We start from the raw sequence: 23,010 nt of genomic DNA on the forward strand, positions 1-23,010 counted from the left end.
CTCATACACTGACAAAGCACTCTGACTGCTTCCGGCAATCCATTTAAATCATTCACCGCTCTCCAAGCAAACAATCTATTCCTCATGCATTTGAAAATTACTCTTACATAATTTCCAAGAATAATCACTAGTACTACTTACCCTTCTCGAATAGTCAAAAATTTTTTATTGTTATTCTTCTTATTCCTCTACAGCTTCTCCCACTTAAGTGGGGTCACTGTTGATAATGAGTCTCCTCCACACATTCCTGTCTTAGGCTGTCACCACATCCAAGTTCTTCATCCTCAAGTCCTCTTCTACCAGCTCCCTCCATCTCTTCTTTGGCCGCCCACGCTTCCGCCTTCCTTGCACATCTATCTGCATGACCCTTCTTCCCACATATTCGTCCTCCCTCCTCATCACATGACCAAACCATCTCAACCTTGCCACCTGTATCTTCGCTCCTAAATTCGTAACTTTCACTGTTTCCCTGACATAGTCATTTCTCAGACGATCCTTTCTGGTCACACCGCACATCCACCTGAGCATTCTCATCTCTGCTACTTCCATCCTGCTGATGTTATTTTTCCTGAGGGCCACACTTTCTATAGCAGATGTCATAGCTGACCTCACTACTGGCCTATAGATTTTGCCTTTCAGATTGATCGGCACCCTTTTATCGCATAACACTCCAGCCATCTCCCTCCAGTTCCTCCAACCCGCTCGTATCCTTCATCCCACTTCCTTCTCAGCTCCTCCATCTTCTTCCACTGTTGAACCTAAGTATCTAAAGTCTCTCACCTTCCTGATGACATTTCCTTGCAGCTCCAGATCTCTCTCCTGTCCGACGCCCACTGTGCAACACATATACTTTGTCTTACTTCTGCTCAGTCTCATAACTCTCTCTCTCTCTCTCTCTTCCAGTACTTTTCTCCATCTTTCCAGTTTAATTCCCCCTTCTTCTATTGCATCTGCACACAGTAAAATGTCATCTGCATACAACATTGTCCAAGGCGCATCTTCTCTCACCTCCTCTGTTACCACCTCCATGAAAATATCAAACAGAAACCTACTTAATGCTGATCTTTGATGCAAGCCAACTGTTAATTGAAAACTTTCTGTCTGTCCCAGACAGGTCCGAACACTTGTCTTCACATTTCTTTACATTTCCCGCAACAACATGACATATTTCTCTGGCACTTTCTCCCTCAGGCACTTCGAGACTTCTTGCCTTGGCACTCTATCGCATGCTTTCTCCAGATCAATAAATGCCAGATGTAGCTCGCTTTGTTTCTCTCGATACTTTTCCATCATCTGCTGTAACCCAAAGATAGCATCTGCTGTTGATGTATTGTTATTATTATTAAAAAATCAGTCCCTCAATCTCCAAAAGTTAAATAGGGCTAAAGGGCCTTGCTCCTCTATACCCATATAGGGTATAGGCGAGACATTATTAACTCTATTTAACTTTCAAAACTGGGATGTGGGAAGTTCAATCTCGAAAAGTAGCCAATCAGAGATAGCTGGTCTAAGAATATCACAAATTATAAAAGACATCCCATGAAGATACAGCTAACAAGTGATGGCATCACATGGTCCATATCACAACATGTCATTGTCTGAAATTGTGTGAATTCTAAGATAGATTTTTTAGTTTAAGGGAAGAAAAACGCGCTTGCAGTGCAAGAGCTCGACTAACTCGGAAAACGGCCGAAGAAAGGCCTAGAAAATGTTTCTCCTTCAGCAAATAGAATCAAACTAAAATCAGTAGCGGATTATGTTCGTTTGAGGTGCTAGGCGCAATTTTGTAATAAGACCATTTATGTAAAAGTTTTATTTTACATTAAAAAGGCAATAATTCCTTAAATAATAACAACTTTTTTGTTTATTTATGATTATTTATTTAATTTGTCTAGTTATTATTACAACTTAAGAAGAAAGGCCTAGAAAAAGTTTCTCTTTCAGCAAATAGAATCAAACTAAAATCAGTAGCGGATTATGTTCGTTTGAGGTGCTAGGCGCAATTTTGTAATAAGATCCTTTATGTAAAAGTTTTATTTTACATTAAAAAGACAATAATTCTTTAAATAATAAGTTTTTTTGTTTATTTATGATTATTTATTTCATTTGTCTAGTTATTATTACAACTTATAATGTTACCTTTCGTCCTTTTTACCTGCAAATTGATCGATAATGTTATCATAATTTAACATATTAACTATATAATTTTCTATAAACATTATAGAGAAATCATTTAAATGAGTCTGCCCGAAATTATTTCTTAAATAATTTTTTTTTTCTTTTTAAGACCGAAAAGAACGTTCGACAGTCCTGATCCACAAGAAACCCATGCGACTAAATTTGTGCAGAGCAGTCAAGATGCGACCAAGTCAGGATTTCAATTATTAACTAGATTTCTAACTGGTTTGATTAGTCAACATTTACCCCACACAACTTCTGCTTATTGAACAATGGAGCTGCTGCATAATTTCCAGAGAAACTAACTGTGAAATGCAAAAGTGATTTTAAAAAGTTATAAACGAAAGATTTTAAAAAGATTTAAAGCAATTTGAAATTTCATCATGATGGTAGAACATGATATTTCATACTTGCTGTGACTTCACCAGGATGAGCATGGACCTCACAGAGTTTTATAGAAAATTAGGAAGAACAGCGAAAAATCAGTCACTGAAACACTTTCATCAACAGAACTGAAAATGGGCACCATCAATATAAGAGGTAGCAATAGAAAAGAGGTCCAAAGAGCAGAATATTTAGAGAGCTAGCATGTGATCATAGCTGTTGCTAAGACGAATAATAATAAAACAGGTAAGATGCCAGATGATAAATATACAATGTTGTATTGCAGTATACAGTGATCAAGGAAATGAAGTAGTAGCGAAAGCAAGCAACACCAAGCAAGAGGATAACTTCTTTGGAAGTTACTTTCATGCACCGCACTGAGACTTATTTCTTTCTGGTACAAGTGGCACATGTACCAGCAAGAAACAACACCAAAGTTGGAGTGCCCCTAATGCAGTCTTGGTATCACAAAAACAAATAAAGTATGTAATATACGATTTCTATTTGCCAGAAGAAGAAGCAAGATAGCCGCACAAAACTCGATAAAACAGCATACAAATTTCTGGCAGGCCTCTTTGAAACTTTCAGTTCTCTTCTCTCGGCCATATCACCTAGACATAGTTGCGATGAATTGGGAGCATCATGTTCCTCCAGAAACACATGACTAATTACATATCATGATGTTTCCTTGCACATGGGAACCAATTAAACCTCCAAAAAGGTTTTAGGGAATATATAAGCTTTAAAGGAGAATATATATATATATTCCCCATATAAAGTAATATGAAAATGGAAACTAATCATAAGTTAAGCGAAAAAGCAGTGAGGGAAAAATTATAAATTATAATGAAGAATTATGCAGTGAGAAGTATATGTCACTACTTGAGCCAGTAAAAGCTATTATAAGTCTGAAATGAGAAGAGACAACTGGAATACATTACATTCTAACACAAAACTTCAAATATAAAATTTTAAATATACATAAGTTTTTTTTATATTTGAAAAACTATATGAGAGGATGCGAAGAGAAAACATGATCAGAAAACGTTACAATTATATGTGACATCACGGAGATCAGTGCATTGTGTATAACTGGGCGATAAGGCAGTAGTTAGAATTTAAGAGAGATTACGAAGTGTCAGGATGTAAAAATGAGTTTTCAGACAAGTGCGCACTCTTCCTTTAACACTTAGTTATCTACATCCATGTCAGCTTTCTTATTCATCATCTCTATGGGTCACATGATAAAATAAACTGGCATTAATCCTACTATCAGAATCGGAGACATCAAGCTTATCTCGTTTTTTGTGATAAAAAATCATCTAACGCCTTTTTATTCCCGTATATAAACGAGGCCATTTTAGCACTATCTAACTTTTGGAGACTGAGTGGTCAATTCAATCTCCACTGGTAGCCAATTAAATATAGCTGGCCCAAGACCATCTTCAATTACCTTGATTTGATTACCGAAGGCTAACTGTGATATCCACTAAATAAGAAGCGCACAGTGAAGGGACGGCTGAACAAGTGCCGCAATCTCGTTGTCCCTAATCCTAACACAATATTTTAATGGCTGAAATAGTGTGGGTTGTGTGGTCGATTTTCTTGAGTTTACGGGAAAAAACTCCGAGTTTCCGGGAGAAAAGATGATGGAAACCCCACTTTCGCGAAGCTGATATGATGTTATATTCCTTAAAAACAGTGCAAGTTTTCGGAATAAGTCGGGTAACAGTTGTCAAAAATGTTGTGTGAAAATTAGAAATAAGAAAGACCAAAACTAAGAATATAAGCGATAACTTGGAAATTTTCAACTGCATTCTTAATGAAATCTATGGAACAAGAATAATATTTCAGCTATTTAGTTCCAATTTTAAGTGATGATGGCAAATAAAATATTGAAATAAAAATAGCAAATAGATACGAAGGCTAGAAATTGTAAGCCAATTAAATATATTTTTATGTAATAAGAGAGAAATGATCAAAATACTGAACTAGTAGCATACAGGACAATATGGAAACAAACTGTAAGTTTCGGACCTCTGAAGGGTTGGAAATAAAACAGTTAGCCAAAGATTAAAATCACCAGTATGATACTCTGAGAAAAATTAGGGGTGTGAAAAGATGGCATTAGTAAAAGAATGATATTTAATTAGGAAATACATTGGGAAATATGTTGATATTGTTAGTATTTAAGTTTGGTAAGCTGATGTAATCTAATGTAGCATGGCCCCTTTTACAGAACGAGAAAGTAAATATAAAATCAGGTGTTCGATGGATGCATGACAGAAAATCTACCAAAGGAAGACTAAGATGTAGACCGTTTGATGCAGGCAGAAGTGCTGTAGAAGACAGAAATATAAGATCTAACAATACTATACTCACAAGTGATAGACAATTTTCGAGGGACATTTTATCAGGAAATTTATGGCGCTGAGAAAATGAAGTTTCCCGGAAACTCAGTTTTTTTTATACCGTAAACTGAAGAAAATCGACCGTATTATCCACATTATCTCAGAGAGTAAGATATTCCCCTCAGATGATTGGAGTCCTTATATGAACTTTTTCAGATGAAGGTGAGTTAGCCGATCTCAAACGATGGTAGCATTGTTTTTTCTCCCGGAAACTCGGGTTTTTCATCCCGCTTATAGACAAATCGGACTTCAAAACACACGCAATTTACAGACAAAAAAATACTTTTGTTACTGGTGATGATGGCCGATAGATGGCTTTTATGGTAGTAGTGTCATAGTGGGAGAATTAAGTAGTAGTAGTGGAGAGGATGAGATGTATTTAATGAAGTAAAGTAGTGTGCTCTGCCATGATGATTCCTTGAAGTCCAAAGAATAATCTTCCTCTTCTTCTTCTGCAGCTTCACCCACTTAAGTGGCGTCACTGTTGACGACGAGTCTCCTCCACATCATCCTGTCTTGGGCTGTCACCACATCCAAGTTCTTCATCCTCAAGTCCTCTTCTACCAGCTCCCTCCATCTCTTCTTTGGCCGCCCACGCTTCCTCTTTCCTTGCACATCCATCTGCATGACCCTTCCCACATATTCGTCCTCCCTCCTCATCACATGACCAAACCATCTCAACCTTGCCTCCTGTATCTTCGCTCCTAAATTCGTAACTTTCACTGTTCCTCTCACAGTCATTTCTCAGACGATCCTTTCTGGTCACACCGCTCATCCACCTAAGCATTCTCATCTCTGCTACTTCCATCCTGCTGATGTTATTTTTCCTCAGACCACAGTTTCTATAGCATATGTCATAGCTGGAGCCACTACTGTCCTATAGATTTTGCCTTTCAGATTGATCGGCACCCTTTTATCGCATAACACTCCAGCCATCTCCCTCCAGTTCCTCCTTGCACATCCATCTGCATGACCCTTCCCACATATTCGTCCTCCCTCCTCATCACATGACCAAACCATCTCAACCTTGCCTCCTGTATCTTCGCTCCTAAATTCGTAACTTTCACTGTTCCTCTCACAGTCATTTCTCAGACGATCCTTTCTGGTCACACCGCTCATCCACCTAAGCATTCTCATCTCTGCTACTTCCATCCTGCTGATGTTATTTTTCCTCAGACCACAGTTTCTATAGCATATGTCATAGCTGGAGCCACTACTGTCCTATAGATTTTGCCTTTCAGATTGATCGGCACCCTATTATCGCATAACGCTCCAGCCATCTCCCTCCAGTTCCTCCAACCCGCTAGTATCCTGCATCTAACTTCCTTCTCAGCCCCTCCAACTTCTTCCGCTGTTGAAACTAAGTGTCTAAAGTCCCTCACCTTCCTGATGACATTTCCTTCGAGCTCCAGATCTCTCTCCTGTCTGCTGCCCACTGTGGAACACATATATCCTGTCTTATTTCTGCTCAATACTTTTGTCATACCTCTTTCTTCCAGTACTTTTCTCCATCTTTCAAGTTTAGTTCCCTCTTCTTCTCTTGAATCTGCACACAGCAAGATGTCATCTGCATACAATATTGTCCAAGGCACATCTTCTCTCACCTCCTCCGTCAACACCTCCATCACAATATTAAACAGAAACGGATTTAATTATGACCCTAGATGCAAGCCAACTGTTACTTGCAAACTTTCTGTCTGTCCCAGACAGGTCCGAATCTTGTCTTCACATTTCTGTACATCTCCCACACCAACCTGACATATTTCTCTGGTATCTTCTTCTCCTTCACACGCCTCCAGACTTCTTGCCTTGACATTCTAACGTATGCTTTCTCCAGATCAACAAATAATAGATGTAGCTCCCGTTGTTTCTCTTGAAACTTTTCCATCATCTGTCGTAACTCAAAGATAGCATCTGTTGTTGATCTACCAGGCATGAAGCCAAATTGTTCCTTTGCAATCTCCACCTCCTTCCTCAATGTTCCATCAAGAACCTTTCTAGGATTTTCATTGTGTGGGACATCAACTTTATTCCTCTGTAATTCTTACAGTCTTGTGCATCCCCTTTACCCTTGTAGATGGGGAAAAGAGTATTCTCCCTCCATTCCTCGGGTACATTTTTCAATCGGCAAACTTTCATGAACAGATCCCACAGCAGGTCAATTTCCTCTTCCCCCCAGTGCCTTCCATGCCTCCACTGGAATCCTGTCAGGGCCAACTGATTTTCCATTCCTCATCCTCTTCATGGCCTCCATCACTTGCACTCTACTGATGTTCTGCACCATCCCCTCAGACGGTTGCCCATCTTCTCTGTGAGTCCTTGCATTTTCCTCATTCAAAAGTCCCTCAAAGTATATTCTCCATTTGCTTCACTCTCCCCCCCCAAAAAATAATAATATCTTGTTAGGGTCACGTACCAAGAGATGGCAGCACTTGTTTCCCATCCTCTTCATCGGTGGCCGCCTATAATTAGTGATAGATATGGGCCAGCTATCTGTGATTGCAATCAGTGGATGCTGTACTGCCCACTCAGTCTCCAAAGGCTAGATAGGGTATAATGGCCTCGCTTACTCCCTATAAGAGAATAAACCTCCTCTTTTGCCTAATGTGTGTGCTTGTTATCTTAGAAGTTAGTGATCATGTCTGATGTAAATGGCTTCTGCTTTTGGCTTTTGATGAGAACGGATGTATTATTTTAGAACTGAGCCTGATTACTTTGCATACAATGTTTCTCAGTAATCTCACATTGCACTTTCACTGACACAATTTGATTCCTACTGTCTCCCCTCTGCACGAAACATGCAAGAGGTCAAATGGCCAGCAGGCCCCACCAGTAATGAGGACCAGTGGTAAATTTAAGGTTTTATAGGGAGGTAGGTTTCCAATCTGTGGCCAAATGGGCTACTGATACAACTTTCCCCAATTAGTAGGTCGCAGCAGGACTAAATTTTGCTAGTAGACCAACTCAGTCTACAGGACTTTTTGCTAGCAGGCCCCTAGCCCTGCGGGATTTATATTACTAGTAGTCCATCTAGGTCTACAGGATACTTTGTTCGCAGGCTCTCGCCCCGCGGTATTATTTATATTGCTGTCAAAAATTTCTGCTGACAGGATATTGCCACTTTGATATGGAAAACATCAAAGAGCAGATACAGATCCTTAATAACGAGCAGTCCCTAGAGGTACTGAAACTCATAATAGGCAAACTTGAATCTGACTGGCCGGGTTTTATAAAACAGTACATTCACTCAAATGATCAGGATGGAGAGGAGGAAGAGGAGGAGAATGAGATACCACAAGAAGAACTCATTTCTGCTTTGTTATTATAAACCCCCTGTCAAAACATCTCTCAAGAGGAGCAGTTTAACAAAAGAAGAAGAACCATAGACGACCAGATGGACGAAGACACACCAACATTAGAAGTCCCAAGGAACACCGAAAAGGTTCCACTAATACTAAGGGACAAGGTCAAATGGACCACTGTCACAACATACCTTAGGGAACATAAAATCTCATATTCCTGGGCTAAAAATCAAGATGAAGGAGTGAAAATCCAACCAGCCTCAGTCACTGACTACAGACAATTGACAAAACTAATGGATAACAAAATTCCTCTTTATCACACTTTTGCTTTACCCAGTGAAAAGAATCTCAAAGTAGTTCTTTGCGGGGTAACCGAAGGTGTCACCTCTGAAGAAATCACTGCTGGCTTTATGAGTCGGGGCCTAACACCAGTTAAAGTGAGCAGGATGCTCAGGTCAGATAAATGACCAATGCCACTGGTGCTCATAGAAATTGACAAGGCACAGAAAGAGATATATGAACTGACTGCGATCTATGGCCTCAGAATTTCTACTGGGCCACTAAGGAAAAATTCATCAGCTGGGCTGTGCCATAGGTGCCAAAGGTTTGGACATGCCCAAAAACTTTGCAAGGCTAATTACAGGTGTTTGAAATGCGGCGATGGCCACCAGACCGTCATGTGTACGAAGCCAAAATCCACACACCAGCTAAATGCGCCAACTGTGGAGGACCTCATCCTGCCAACTACAAGGGATCATTTCACACACACAAAGAATCGAGGGTCAGCAAAAAATACCCTTCCAACACATTTCAATGATGCTCAAGACAACCGTTCAGCTCGTACCCCGGTCCAAATTATCTCCAACTCGAAAACTCAGAAAAGGTAACAAATGTCCAATACTTATGCAGAGGCAGCACGAACAAAGGCTTATCCATTTCATGATCAAATAAGCTCAAATTTAACATCAGTATTAACTGCCTCACTCGCTACCATGATACAAGAATTCAGCATGACAAATTCTTCGCCATCCTCCACGAAAAGATTCCTACAAGGTACCCACTCAATTCTGACAGCCCTGAATAATGAATAATAGAAAATTCCATCCCAACTCTCTCATGATCACTGGGTGGAATGCCAATGGACTGATTAACAAAATCATAGAACTGCAAGAGTTCACTCAGAGAGAGACACAATCCTGACATAATACTAGTAAATGAAACACATCTCAGGCCAGCTAATAACCCCAATTTATGGAACTATAATATGTACAAAACAGATAGACTCACCATCAGTGGAGGAGAAAGGGCCATATACATTAAAAACTACCTAAGCCGCAATGGTTTGACCAATCCACAAACCAAGAACCTAGAAATAACAGGTATTGAAGTTCACACCAACAATGCTAGCAATATCAAAATCTACGCTGTATATAATCCACCCAGCATTCCATTACTGGTATCTGACTTGGACACCATTCTCGGGTTCACAGACTCCGTCATCATGGCTGGTGACTTTAATGCCAAACATACAGCCTGGCATAGCTTCACAATCAACGACAAAGGTCGAACTCTAAACCATTACTCAACACAAAATTCTATTGTTGTAACTGGACCCACAGAGCCCACTCACAGCTCAACTGGAAGTTCAGATGTACTTGACATAGTTGTCCTCAAAAACATCAGATACCAATATCAGCTGGAAACAATAAATGAACTTTCATCGGATCACAACCCTATTCTGCTTCAACTTGGTACACAAGAACAATTCTCCCCTCCCCACTCTTTCATATCTTGGGACAAACTCTCCAGAATCCTACCTGATCACATTGGCCCAGTCCCTACTATTCACACTAAAGATGAGATAGAAATGGCTGCAAACAACCTTACCAGTCAAATCAAAAAAGCAATAAAGTCAGTTACCCAAACTACAGTCTTTCACCCTAGTGGTCGGATCCCCGAGGAAATCATGGATTTAATCAGACTGAAAAACAAAACCAGAAAGAAGTACCATAACACAAGAGCGCCCGCAAGACAAAACGTATTTGAATAAATTAAACAGACAAGTCCGAGAAGCCCTCCAAAAACATCGAAACTAAGATTGGGAATCTAAGCTAATTAAATTAAACCCAGAGGGCAACTGCATTTGGAAGTTCCTGATAACCTTTCGCACTAAAAGACAACTTTTACCCTCCTCAAACCTTGAAAGGAATAGCTGACACTGATGAAGAAAAGGCAGAGGCTCTGGCAGACAGTTTGGAAACCCAATGCAACCCCCTCTTATGAAAATTTGAACATCAATTAAGATTCACCGCCGAGTCAGGCAGGCCATAACACAACAAAAGGATGAGCTAGAACCAGTCACATCCACTTCTTCAACAGAAGTTTTAAATATTATAACTCACCTGAACAACAATGAAGCTCCAGGTTCAGATGGAATCACAAACAAAATAATTAAACTACTCCCCAGAAAAGCCATTGTACATCTAGTCAACATGATTAATGCCATCCTCAGACTCAAGTATTTTCCCTTAATATGGAAGATAGCGGATGTCACGCCAAATAAAAAGATTGGAAAAAACACCCAGCTCCCTGAGAGCTACAGACCTATCAGTCTTCTGTCCAGCCTTGGAAACAGATCGCAGAAAAAGTAATCCTTACAAGGCTTCAATCTGAAATGGATAAACTAGGTATAATTCCAAATGAGCAGTTTGGATTTAGAAAAAACCACACCACCGTTCAGCAGATCCACAGGCTGATCGAATTCATCTCTGAAGGATTCAACCGGAACCTTTACACAGTTGCGGTCTTTTTAGATGCTGCAAAGGCTTTTGATAAGGTGTGGAGTCAGGGTTTTCTCTACAAGTTCATCACATTCAATATGCCTACTAATCTGGTTAAAATAATTCATTCATACCTCAAAAACAGATTCATGCAAGTCAAAATAAATGAAACTGTGTTAACAAGATGCAAGGTCCTGGCGGGAGTGCTGCAGGTCTCACTTCTGGTCCCCTTGCTGTTTTCTATCTATATAGCTGATATCCCTCAAAATCCAAGCTCAACAATCAGTGCATTATATGCAGATGATACTGCATTATTAGCAAGATCTCTCAGCCCCAAACTAGCTATCAAAAGACTCCAAAACAGTATTAACACACTAGAGAAGTGGTTGATGGACTGGAGGATCCAAGCAAACCCCACAGAATAGTTCAGTCATACTGTTCACTAGAAAGGAGCCTCAAATCAAGGAAGTTGTATATACATTTACTAGGAGCTAAGATTCCATGGCAGAATACAGTCAAATATCTAGGCGTAATTCTCGACAAAAAACTACAATTCATCAGTCATATAAAACACATAAATTCAAAGACATATGAAGTAATAGCGCAGCTCTACCCCAGGATCAACAGAAAAAGTAAACTGGATACTCAGAACAAACTACTCATATACAAGATGGTAATATGCCTAGTCATCACTTACGCATCTCCTGCATGGAGGCATACCTCGAACACAAATATTAAAAATCTAGAAAGAATATGGAACAAATGTCTGAGAATGAGTTTAGATGCCCATGGTTTATCAGAAACTCCCAGATTCATAGAGAAGTCAACATTCCCTACACCACATCCCTCCTTCACGAACTACCTGAAAAGTTCTTCATCAAGACAATTAATCATCCGAACCCACTGATCAAGCAAGCTTCAGACTACAATGAAGCAGATTTTTCTGCAAATACAAAAGACCCAAATCAATTCTATGCTCAGCTGAACACAGTTAATCTCACTGCCCTTTCAGGGCGAGCTTAAAACTCAATAATTTCTCCACTCAAAGAACTTTCCTTTTCAGACAAAGGAGAATATGAAAAGCATTTATGCTTCACCTATCAAGTCAGTACCGTTATGCGTTATACGTTGTAAGGGAATAAAAGGCGTTAGCTGATTTTTTTTTTTTTTTTTTTTTGAAGTGAGTATAAATATTAGGAATTTCCTAACAGCAGTTATGACTTCATGGACAAATCAATTTTAGATTATAATGAATACCAAGATAGTAATTATCCAAGATAATTGATTACAGCTTCTATTGCCCATACTACTTAATTCGTATAACAGCAATTCTGAAGAAATTGTATCGTATTTTTTCGTGTATAAGACAAACCCTACTTTTCCGAATCCAAAATTAAGAACTCAATATTTTAAACATAAAATAGAAAACACATTTGATCTTTTTTAAAATATTCAAAGTATATTTAGTAATTAGATAATATTTTTAGATACATACTAAGATGCACTTTCTGGGCTAACTTGGTTCATGTTCTCATGGCCAACCCTTCTCTCCTTTATGAAGTTGACGCACCGTTTTTCTTTCCTGTGAAATCAACAATGTTCATTTCTCTTGCAAACCTTTTTGCCTCACATTTATAAACTTAGTTGACATATATCCCACTCTGGCGCTGCTCCATAATCCAAATCTTAAGCTTCTGCTCCAAGTTTGGCGATTTTGCTGGTTTTCCTCTTAAGGCCCTCTTCTTTTTTGGCATTTGAGTAGTTGTTCTTCCTGTTTTCTCCACTACACTCAAACTGTCTCTCTGAAGCTTTATTTTGATGTTCTTTTGCGTAATTGATCACTTTTAACTTGAATTTTGAAGAGTATGACAATTGTTTTTTATTTTAGGACATTTTTGGGATAGTGCTCAAAATATTTTTAATGCATTAACTTACCCCGCCATATGAATTAGCAGACATATGAATGCTTTCAGAATTCTGATAGGTTTATTTGGAATCAGCCGTTACAGACGTCAATCGACAGAGTTAACAAAGGCTAGTGATTGGCGGAAGCCTCTTCACTGAGACAGTGTACCGGCAGTTTCTTCATGGCAACCGCAGGTCTCTCAACTGCTTTTCCTCTGTATAAAAGACGACCTCCAATTTTTGGTCTAAAATTTTTAGAAAATATTATTGTCTTATACACGGAAAAGTATGGTAATTCAGAAAAGAAACATCAAAGTAAGTAGGAAAATATTACATTCTTGATATTTTCCCAGAACAATAGGTAAGTTCAAACAATGTGGTAGGCGGCCAGAGAAATTGACTCATTGCCCAAACCAGTCAAAATTTTTTCTGAAGATGATTGTCAAAAAAGTGTACATGTATGGCCCTGAAAATTGGTGTCTACACCCATAATGCTAGGCTGCTTGAAGAAAAACTGTTATCGGGGCCATACTTATGCACAAGTGCACGAGGCTCTAGCACGACGCCCTGGCTGGAGGCGCACAAATTATTCGGGAAATTTTAAGGGCCCAAACAATGAGGGAATGCCCCTGGAACACTCTAGTGCCTAGGAAAAGTGTAAGTACTGCCCTGATTGTTATAGGATCGGACAACAGAAACTTCGGGGAAAACGTACATAAAGTTTTCTCCTTCTGCTCTCTAAGTTAGGTGATCTTTGTCATTTCTTAGCAAGTAGTTTTTTTTATCTCAGAAAATTGGGTTTCACTCATTTAAAAAAATTGACAGCACAGCTCTATTAGATTTAATATGCTTATTTGGATTAATAATCAGATGATAGTGACAATGACTTCAGTCTCTCCTTGCTTCGTAAAACTTTTGATTCATTAGTAGCTGGGCTCAGTATCTGCAATGGCTGGGACAATGGAGTATTGTAGGTTCTGTCCCATGGTATCGTTATTAAATGGGAAGGATATCAGCAATGTATGTTTGCATTTAAAAATAATTAAATGGTGCGATATCCAAATTTGTCCATAGAGTTTGTAGAATAAATAAGCTTAGTGAGAAATGGAATGTGTAATCTTATTAGCAAGGGATTCGTAAGAACAAGATAATGTGGAAGGAATACCGTGTGCATACGGATGATTATGAAAATTATGAAAATAATTTTCGTCCGTTAATGAAATTATAAGTAGCGAGCCAGAAGAGATACATCTGTTGTACACAAAGCTGAGTATGAAAAGAAAACTGCTCTGCAATCTGAATAAAACTTAAAATAATTCAATTGATAAGCTGTATGGTGTCTTTCTTTTAAAGAATCGGTATGAAAGAATAATTCTGCGGAATGAAGATAGCATGCTTGTTGTAGATGCAGAATAGACTGTTGACCTTAACAATGTTACCCTAAATATCTTGCCATAATACCAAAGTCTCTTGCTTCACTGCCTCCTTGCAGCAAATTCGCATTACTACGATACTGTGACTAGAGTATCATATTAGTGATGGCCCTACTTTATCCAGAATGCATAAGCCAAATAAATAAATATATCAATAAACGCCCTTCGTAAACCTTGGTTTATTAATATTAAGTACATTAATTAACTTATGGCCATAGAATCGATCTATTCTGTCAGCCTGCAGAGATATATTGTATCTAATATGGCCTTTATTCCGTGACCAACTTAGTTTCACCTGCAAACAGCTTGATATTACTCTCAAATCCATCCATAAAATCGCAATATATAAGCTGAATAACAATGGCCAAAGTGCAGAACCCAAGACACAAGAAGAACTTCTGCTAGACTCTGCATTTCCATGCATTACTTTCATTCATTTGGCATTGACGACGCCAGACAGTTGGAAATACTTGGGTTCAAATACTGTAGGAATGAAAACTTTTCTAAGAGCTTTTCAACCTCATTTGTTTCGCATATGAAGGTAGAAAAGTTTCTCCTCAAGAAAACTTCATTTTCAATGGCAAAAGAGGCGAAATGACCAGAATAGATACAATTAACGGAGATGTTTAGAGTGGTCTCAGTATGAGTTGCTTCAGCAATAAACCCAAACAACAAAAATAAAACGCATAGCTTTCTGACCCCTATCAGTAAGCCACTCTGTTTTCATGTTACCAGTTTATTTTATATACTCATCACTGAATTTATATTATTATTCCGGGCAACTCCAAGGAGTCGACAGACTCATAGAGGGAGGCCCTAACATCACGTCAAGAACAACTATTCGACATTGACACAGTATCTATCATACCTTGCCTTGAACTCATTCACGGTCATAGCAACAACAGACTCTGGAAGTTTATTCCACTCATTCACCACTCTCCAAGTAAAAAACCTAGCTCTAACACCCTTGTCAACCACGCTCTTGCCCAGTTTCTATGCATGGCCCCTAGTCCTCCCACCACCAGTCATATTCCTCCTATATGAAACCTTGCATGTCGAATTCATTTAAATGCATTAACAAGATCCAAAAGCATTGTCTCAAATCTTCCGTTATTCTTTCACAGAAATGAATCTACGAAAATTGCTAGGGCAAATTTGACCTTTAACAAACTCATGTTATCCTCTTCATTAGGATTTGAATCTTAACCATCCTTTCAACATCTTGTTGATTTTTTTTTTTGTTGTTGTTGTTGTTCTGTTGGGTTCGAATAATTTCAGAAAAGATTATTCGAATCGACAGAAGTATATATGCAATTGAGCTATGATTTTTCCCTCTCAGAAACGAGCGCGATATCACAGAAAACAGAAAACCTTGGCAGAGAATAATACACACATTAACATCCCATACGTGCATTTAACAAGCTGCCTGCTTTTTACATGTGTGGATAGTGAGCCAGTCTCATGAAAGATCGCAGTATTTCCTTTAAAAACTAAATATTTATGTAATAATATTATGATAAACTATAATTATAAGGCAAATTTCTTAATAAAAGCATTATTTTAATAAAACTATTAGAAATTCTTTGTCTATAATTTTCTATATCAGTCTTATCTCCACTCTTATGTGTTGGAATTACTTTACACTCCTATAACTCATACATGTGTTCAGACTCAAGATAAATAACCGGCTCAGAGGAATTGCTAACTCTCTCTTGTACATCCCTTCAGTACTTTTGAGAATGAATGCAGTCAATAAAGAAGTGAGAGGTAGATTGGTTTTCCTTACAGAGTAATCCTGATTGGAATAGCTTGCACTTGGAGGTGGTTAATACAGAGAGTGTGAATTAATTTAAAAAAAAGGTAAAACACCAGGTTTGAATGATATGTGGCCTCTCTCGATTATTTTTTGATGCCCAGGAGGGCTCTGGAAATAAAAATTTAAAAAAAAAATTTTCTTGTGTAGCAATATAGAAAAGGCAATTGCATCCATAGCTGTAGGCTGTAGAAAGACTTTCTTGCCTCAGCCTAGAGCAGGGTTTCCTGATCTGTAAAAATAAATTAAAAAATATATGAAATCAATAAACAGGAAAAAACCTTAACATATCCACGGTACGAATGTACTATAGGTTTAATGTACTAATTGTACATCATCATCATCATGCGTAGCAAGGATTTAGGCCTACCATGGCCTGTTCCGGCCTTAGAAGACATCGTTGAATCGTTTAAGAGGACGTCCTGGTTTTCTTTTTCCTAATGGCTTGTACTTTAAGGCTTGTTTTGGTAATCTATCTGTTTTCATTCTTTGAACTAATTGTACATGGTATGTACAATAGCATATACTATATACTATACGAATGTACTATAGGTTTTTGGTACGAATATACTATAGGTTTAAGTAACCTTTTATGGAAGGGAGAACTACATTAAAAAATGGATGAGTTGCAGCATTAAGTAAGAGTTTAAAAAAATAAAAGCATGTGAAAGACATTGAAAGGGAAATGTGATTAGGAAGCACCTCATCAGTATAGAGCACTGACCAGAAACGTGACAGGCATCATAAGGAAGAGAAAATCGGAGTATGAGAGATCAACTGAGTGGGAGATGGGTTATACAAAAGAATTCTTTCAGTAGTATGTGAAAAGTAATAGAAAGAATGTTTATAGTAGAAAAATTTTGATGAATGTAGATGGTAGGGGTTTAATGAAGTAGACGAAATACTTGAATCGAAAAGTGATCACTATGCAAGTGCATCATCCAATTTAAGATACACCTGTATTATATATGTGAGAAGTGTCAATGTGTACGTAAAGATAGAGGAAGTTGAGGTATATAGAATATTACAGAATTTTAACATGAATGCAACTACGGGTTTGGATGGCGGTCATCAGAAGAGAACGCACTACACAGAACTGGTAGTTCATTTCACCATACTGTTTCACTTGCCTCTGCTCTGGTAGAGTCTCAAGGGTGTGGAAGTAGTAATATCTACTCAGCGATAATGTTGGACTTTGAAAAGGCGTTTGAAAATACACCTCCTGGAATTTTGTTACATAAAGTACAGCAAATGGGTATGGACATGATATTGCTGATGTGGATGAGGATGATCGATCAAAAGATACCAGACAGTAACTTATTCAGAAACAGAGTCTGTGATTAGTGACATGCCACAGGGCTCTATACTTGGGTAACTATTATTTAATTTGGAGATTATTGATATAAAAAATGATCTCAGAAGAAATAATCAATAGTTTATGGATAATACAAAATTAGATGAACAGTATATAAACATGATGTTGAAATTTAATAGGAGGATTTAAACTGGGGAAAACGAACGAATGTCAATTTAATGAGACAAAGTGGAAAGTTATGCATTTTGGAGAGAAAATATCATCAACTGTGCACAGCATTGATGGAATCTACTCCAAGAAATTGATGAAACTATGGGTTTGGGAGTGTTGCTGGATGGGATGTTGAAATTTTATATGTATTGCAAAATCGTGTAAAATTACATTGCATAACTGGTTATTGAAGAAACACTCTGCCAGCAGGTTATTCTTCTCCCTATAAGGATTTGGTAATGCGTCATGTAAAGTTTTGGACACGGATCCTGTCGAAGAGGTCGATTAGTTTCAGAGGAGAGTGACTAAGATGATGGATTGTCTGAGGGAACCTCCATTTGAGGATAGAGAGTTACAGAGGCTGGTTGATAGACAGATATGGAAGATGTAATAGAGACTTAGTCAGGTCGGTTAGCCTAGTGGCTGTGCGCTTCGCAACCATATACCCGGGGAAGAGGTGCGCTAGGTTCGTGAGGAGCTCAAGGTTCTTCCTCAGCCATACCCAAGTTAGCCAGTCATGGGCCTGAGGAGTAGGGTTCCCCCCCCCCCCCCCCCAGTTTAGCAGGTTTTTTCATCCTGCAAGCAGGCAAACTGGTCCCGTGAACACATGGATTACAGTCATGAATATCTCCAATACGGATCATACTTGTGTGAAGGCTTTTGTAAGATTGATGTGGAGGAAACATTTTAACACATGAATAATGAATAATATGAGGAAAACTAGAGGTCTGCTATGGAAATTAAAAAAGAGCGGTTGGCAAAGGGCTTCAGGTTTAGATTTTTCTTTGCATGAAGAGGTTAACAAGTAGAATGGATTGCCAGGGTAAGTTGTGAGTAATGTGTCCATGAATGAATTCAAAATAATATGACAGTTGTTGTAAAGGTATTGCTGTTTGGAGTGATGTAGTGGACCTTCTGCTATGAGTCTACCGATTCCGTGGAGGTGTCCATATGTAATAATAATAATAATAATAATAATAATAAATAAATAATAATGAGTGTATAGCCAAGCTCAGGAGAGTAAATTGGGTACGAGTTAGATTAATGAGTAGTATCATTAAACAAGGGCTGCAAACTAAGAAAATGTTGTGGATATTATTAGTAGTAGTAGTAGTCGTACGGACAACTCGAACGAGTCCTCAGACTCATCGAGGGAAGCCCAAACATCATGTCAAGAACAAATATTCAACATTCACACAGTATCTCTCATACTTTGCCTTGAACTCATTTACAGTCATGGCACCCACAACAGACTCTGGCAGCTTATTCCACTTATTCACCACTCTCCAAGTAAAAAACCTAGCTCTAACACCCTGGCTAACCACACTCTTGCCCAGCTTCCATGTATGGCCCCTAGTCCTCCCACCACTAGTCCTATTCTCAAAAATATCTTCTGAATTAATCTTATAGAAACCGATCAGTAATTTGAATGCCTCAAACATATCACACCTTTTCCACCTATCAACCAATTTCTGCAACCCACAAATCATCAACCTGTTTTCATAAGGTTCATTCCATAGACCTGCTATCATCTTGGTCACTCGTCTCTGGATTCTCTCCACCTCCTTCCCATCAAGAAAAAACTCTGGCGCCAAAATTTGGGCACAGTATCTAGGTCGGGTCTTATCAAAGCTGGATACAGAGGAACAATAACCTGTTTGTCTGTGCTCCTCAAAGTATTTTTCAGTAACCAAGTGATTTGATGACCTGATTTAGCCACTTTTGCGATGTGCCCACTAAACTTCAACTCCTTATCCAGCAACATTCCCAAATCCCCGGCTTCGTCAATCTTCTAGAGTACAATTCCACCAATGTGGTATACTGCTGCTAATCTTTTCACCCCAAAATGCATAACCTTACATTTTGCCACATTAAATTGACATTCATTCTCCTTAGCCCAGTCCTCCAAACTATCCAAATCAGCCTGCTAAATTTCGGCATCCTGTGCATTCACTATTGGTCTACCCAACTTTGCATCATCAGCAAACAAATAAACAGTTCCTCTCATATCCATTCCTATATCGTTAATGAACAAATTAAACAGTAGTGGTCCAAGAACAGAACCCTGCAGCACACCCCTGGTCAGAGGCTGTCTTGTGGACTCTACTCCAGAATAAGGCACTCTCTGATATCTCTCCATCAACCACCCTCCTATCCATCTCACCAACCCTATATCCATCCCCATATGTTGCAGTTTACTGATTAGAATTCCATGTGGTATCCTATCAAGGGCCTTAGCAAGGTTCAGTAGGATCACCGTAAACCCATTACCTTTATCCATTTCAGCCGTCACTATGTTATAAAACGTGAGCAAGTTACTGAGGCATGATCTATCCTTCACAAATCCATGCTGTCCCCCAATACAGTATCCCATTTTCATTTATCCAATCCTATATTTTTCTCTTGAATAATTTCTCCAAGACCTTGACAACGATTCCTGATATGCTAATCGGTCGGTAATTTACAACAGCAGTCTTGGAACCTCCTTTATGCAGTGAAACTATTATCCCCTCTTTCCACCCCTTCGGGACTAACCAGACCCGAGACTCAAATTAAACAAAATGGTCAAAGCCACTGACAATTCTTTAGCCGCTTCAGGTACCACACGAGCTGGTATGCCATCCAATTCCACAGATGTATTGACATTGAGGTTTTGCAATAGACTATTCACCTCGACTTCATTCACCACCATTTTCGTATAAGCTGCTGGTTCCTTCATTCCTGCGCTGTCTCCACCTGGATGATATACTCTTGCAAAGTGTTCGCTCAGTAATTCCACCATATCAACTACTGATTCGGTTCCTCACTACCATCGCATTCCTTAAAATCATTCTGCGTATACATTTTTTCTTTTACTTGCAACATATCGAAAAAACTATTTGGGATTCTCTTTAGTACTGAGATAGAGGAGAAGGAAGACAAAGTAATTTCTTTATATATAAGGAGAAAGTTGACCAGCTAACTCATGAACAATCGAACGATCAGGCAAGAAATGGGACCAGCACGGTACGAAATGCAAAATCAGATTATGAGAAGAAATTTGCCAAACAAGTGAAAGGAAATCCCCAAGAGTTTATTGTTTATGCGGCAAGGAAGAGGTAGAACTACTATGGAAGGATAACTTTAATGAGTGCAGATGGTAGAGAGGTAAATGGGGGCAGACAAAATTGTTGGGATTGTTAGTGATCACTTTGCAAGGGTATATTATACAAGTGATGATATTGTTATGACAGAGGTGACAGGGACTGATGTGAGAACAGAGGTTGAAGAATTTGAGCTACTTTGTATATTGCAGAATCTGAATGCAAATAGAGCTATGGGATTGGATGGGTTATCGACTCGTTCTTTACGAGAATGTGCGGGAAAACTGGCGATTCTTTAACTAGGCTGTTTGATTTTAATCTCAGCTCTGGCAGTGTACCGAGAGAGAGGAAAAGGAAGACAACGTAATTTCTTTGTATAAAGGAGGGTCATGCATAATATAGGTAGAAAATTATAGACCAATTAATATATCCGGAGGAGTAGTAAAAGTGGTAAAGTGGTGGCACTGGGAAAGTTGGTTAAAAAAAGAATTCAGGAATGGGTAGGTAAGAATATTATACTCTTTGAATGGTTCCTCATGTCTTAGTAATCTACTAACGTTGTATAATGGGGTGACAGCTGAGTTATATAAAGGTAATGTCTACACGATGATTTTGTCAAAGCATTTGTGCAATACCGCATGGAATCAATTTAGAACAAATGGGAATGGATATGACATTGGTTATATGTTTAAGAGGGTAAGAGAGTGGCTGCAGGACAGATATGAAAAAGTGGAGTACAGAAGGCCAGAATTCAGGAGAAGACAGGTGTGCTGCGTGACATCTAGTCGTGTGACACAGGGCTCTGTGCTTGTGCCACTGTTTTTTTTATTTTTACATAAATAATAAAAGTATTTCCAAGAGCGCTATTCTGCTGTTTGCAGATAATGCAAAATTGGATAGGTAGTAAGTAATCAAAATTATCTAGAGAACTTGCAGGTTGAGTTACCTAGGCTGACACAATGGAAAAACATAATGGATGTAAATTTAATATCAAAAGGTGTCAATTTATGCATTTTGGGGTACGAAGATTAGAAACTGTGTAACACATCGAGGGATGTATTCTCCCGAAAATTGATAAAGTCAGGGATTTGTGGGTAGTAGTAGTTAAAGAGCTGAAGTTCAAAAGGCAAGTTGCTAATGTAGCTAGAGTAACTCAAAGTATTACTTGTGTATTGAAAAACACCCTAAAAAATGCAAAGGTAGTTATTAATCCTCTTTTTTAAAGCTTTGATATGACCATTTCTGTGTTGAAACCTTGTCAGCTGGGTTTCTTTGGGATGAGCAATTGGTGGAGATGGTGTAGTGTTGAGTGAACAAGATGGTGAGTGATCTGTAGAATGCTTCTTATGGTTACATATTGAGGGTTTGTGGATGGAAAAATTGGTTTATAGGCAAAAAAGGGGGGATATATTATTGAAATATTTTTAATTACTTAAAGGCTTTTATAGGATTAATTTTATTTTATTAATTTGATTATTTGATTAATTTTATAGGACTTTTGGATTAGATTTTTCGCTTGGAGAGTAGTGAATGAATTGTGTGGTTTGCCAGAGTCAGTTGTGAGTGCTTTGTTAATGGGTCCAAGGAGAGATCTGATAAATATTCTGTTATTAGTTTGGGTCTCTCACGAGGAGTCTGGGGGCACCAAGGGCACTCCTCCAGAGGTGCCCCAGACTCATCGTGGAGGATTCTATGGAGATCCCCTTGCTATAATAATAATAATAATAATAATAATAATAATAATAATAATAATAATAATAATAATAATAATAATAAGAAGAAGAAGAAGAAGAAGAAGAAGAAGAAGAAGAAACAAAAGGATTTTTTCCAGCCACTTAAGAACAGGCGTTAAAAACTAATGCAACCAAATTCTGAACATCAGTAATAACAAGAAATGCAGATTATGCGATCAGAAAGATGAGACTGTAGAACCTCTAATTAGTGCTTGCAGCAAGATAGCTCAAATTAATTATAAATACCATCATGATCAAGTAGACAAAATAGTTCATTGGCATGTATGCAAAACATATGGCTTTGCTACTTCTGATAACTGGTGGCAGCATAAAATAGAGACAATATTATAAATCGAAGCAGTAAAAATTCTCTGGTACTTCAGAACACACAAACTGATCGACATGTGGAACACAATAGATCTGACACCATATTATTGAACATCGACAGGTTTGGATTATTGAT

This window comes from Typopeltis vanoorti, chromosome 11, assembly GCF_054136105.1.
Source record: "Typopeltis vanoorti isolate ZY-2024b chromosome 11, IOZ_Tvanoo_1.0, whole genome shotgun sequence".
NCBI lineage: Eukaryota > Metazoa > Arthropoda > Arachnida > Uropygi > Thelyphonidae > Typopeltis > Typopeltis vanoorti.